The sequence below is a fragment of the Nematolebias whitei genome, chromosome 23, assembly GCF_014905685.2.
Source record: "Nematolebias whitei isolate Nwh7 chromosome 23, NemWhi1, whole genome shotgun sequence".
Classification (NCBI taxonomy): Eukaryota; Metazoa; Chordata; class Actinopteri; order Cyprinodontiformes; family Rivulidae; genus Nematolebias; species Nematolebias whitei.
Window position 1 is genome coordinate 9366294 of NC_056520.1, and position 2479 is coordinate 9368772.

Genomic DNA, 2479 nt, shown 5'->3' on the forward strand with positions numbered 1-2479 from the left:
GAAACACCTGAACCACTTTTTAGAGTCTTGTCTGTTAGCAAAATATCACATGGCTCACTGGACAGATTTTCATGAAGTTATCGGGAAAGAATCAACAAAGGAAAAAATGATTACCTTATATGGGCAATTCAGCTCAAGACGGCCACCACAGCTGAATAACCTTTATCAACAGAAAGGTCTGTAGCTTAGTCAGTTTTATGGATATTGAGCCTAACTTTGCTGTAGTAGTAGCTGAAAGTCATCCTCAACACATACGCCGAGAGTTCTTGCAATATTGCATCATTGGTTAAGGCTTGACAGAAATGGCAACAGTATAATAGTATAATAATAATAATAATAATAGTATAATAGTGTGAATGTTTCTGAAGCATTCAGTCCATAGTGATCCAGTTTTCTTTCGTAGGTTTTTCAGCATCTTTCTTGTTCCACAATTTTTGTGCTATTTCAACAAATCAAAGATCAAAACATTCGGCTCGTTCAAGAGGAGAGTACTATGACTTTTGGTATTGGTGGAACTTTAGTTATTTTTTTTAATATTTGGCTTTTTGTGCTTTTTTTTTTTTATGCTCATTTTCCATCCTTCATATCTTTAGCTCTGTTTTACAACCTTTTACTGCTCCTTTTACATTTTGTTCTGGTTCAGCTTCCTTGGGCAAATTTAAACTTTTTTTCAGCCACTTTCAGCTAATTTTAGCTGTTTTTGTGCTTTTGTGCTTCTTTCAGGAGCGTTCTGCTAATTACAACATTTTTGCGCTTCTAATTTATTTTTTGCTCATTTCAGCTTGTTATGCTCCTTTCAGCTTATTTCGGCAAGTTTTAGCTTTTTCTGCTATTTCAGCTACTATTTAGCTGTTTTATGCTAATGTTAGCTTTTTCAGCTAGTTCCACAGTTTTTGCACTTATTTGTTTTTTTCCCAGCCTAATTCAAGAAAAATATGCTCTCTCCACTTCCTTCTGGTAATTTCAGCTTCTTTCTGTCCTTTTAGCTACTTTTCTTTAGCTTATTTCAGCTTTTTTGAGATAATTTCCACTTTTTGCGCTCATTTCTGCTTCTTTCAGCAAACATGTTTGTTCTGCTTTCTCCTGCTATTTTAAGCTTGTTCTACTTTTTTCTGATACCTTATTAGCATTTTTTTTTTTAGCTATTTTTGGCTGTTTTCACTATAAATTCATGTTTTTCATGATAATTATTGTAATCTGTTCGGCCCTTCTCTTTGCCTATTTCAGCTTATATGGCTCATTTCTGCTTTATTCAGCTTTTCTAGACTTTTCGGCTGCCTTCTGCTTGCATTTTCCTGCTTTCAGCAAATGTTTAGCTGCTCAAATTCAGCTCGCATTAACAATTTAGCGATGAAACCTTTTCAGCTGGTTCAGCTTCTTCAGCAGTCATTTGCTTCTTTGGCTATCTGTGTATTTACAATCAGACGTGTCAACTGCTGGACAATCACTGATGAGTATCACGGCTTCAAATCGACCCCCGCTCCCCCCAGCTAACATGCTAACACGTCCATTACACACATCTGCCATGTTTAGACCTAAACGGATCAATATGAAACTGTAAAACCACTTTTATCCGGACACACCTTTACACAGTTTGAAGGTTTTTAAATGATTCAGCAGCAGGGATCATGGGTAATATGAGCAGCACACCTGCAAAACCACGTAAAACTTTGAAAGACAGGAGCAGATCATGAAAGAGGCTCCGTCCATAAATCCTTCAGGTTTTATTAGAAACCAAAAAGCAAGAGTGTGAGAACCTGGAGGGAGGCGGTGTGAGGATACCAGGGAGGAACCGGAGAGCTAATGTGTTTAGGCTAAAAATGGCATTTTCCTGTTTTGCCTGATGAGGTTAGAAAAACCTTGATTTCTTTAGTCTGAGCTGTTCTCACGATTTCACCTTCCTCCGCCCAACAAACATCACATTTTCTTCAACTCTACCTTCCCATTAACTATTAAACTCATTCTCTATTCTCTCTTTTGCTCCTCGGTCTTAGATTTCTCCCTGCTTCGGTCTCCCGGGTCTTTCGTCTCTTCCGCCCTCTTTCTGCGGCGCCTTTTTGAGGCATTTCCTCTTTGAAGTCTTCACCACCCTCTCCTTTGTTTCGCCCGGCATCATTTCTCTCCCTAACAGCCACTGCGCCTTCCCGTTTTTAAAAAAGTATTCAACCTGTACTGGTAACATTCTGTTTCACTCTTTTCCAAATTTCTTTCTTGACTTTCTGCTTTCTTCATAATGCACAGAAAATCCTTTTTTCGATTTCTTTGACTTGGGGTGTCCCAGTTTGTCTGTTTCCCTCTGCCGTCACCTCATCACAGAGCAGCCCATACGCTGCAGTCTTGACTCTTCTTTTGCTCCATAGACACATTTTACACGACTTGGATCAAATTTTCTCACCGTTTTCTAGTTTTTGTGCACGAGGAACACGTTGTATATTCAAGAACATGTTGCACATTCAAGAACACGTTGTATATTCAAGAA

The 2479-nt window shown here is 38.5% G+C and overlaps 1 protein-coding gene across 1 annotated transcript in view; it reads left to right on the plus strand.

Moving 5' to 3' along the window:
* Positions 1 to 2479, plus strand: part of vangl1 (VANGL planar cell polarity protein 1) — a 77204-nt gene that overhangs the window by 61637 nt on the left and 13088 nt on the right. The gene's annotated exons all lie outside the window — the stretch shown is intronic.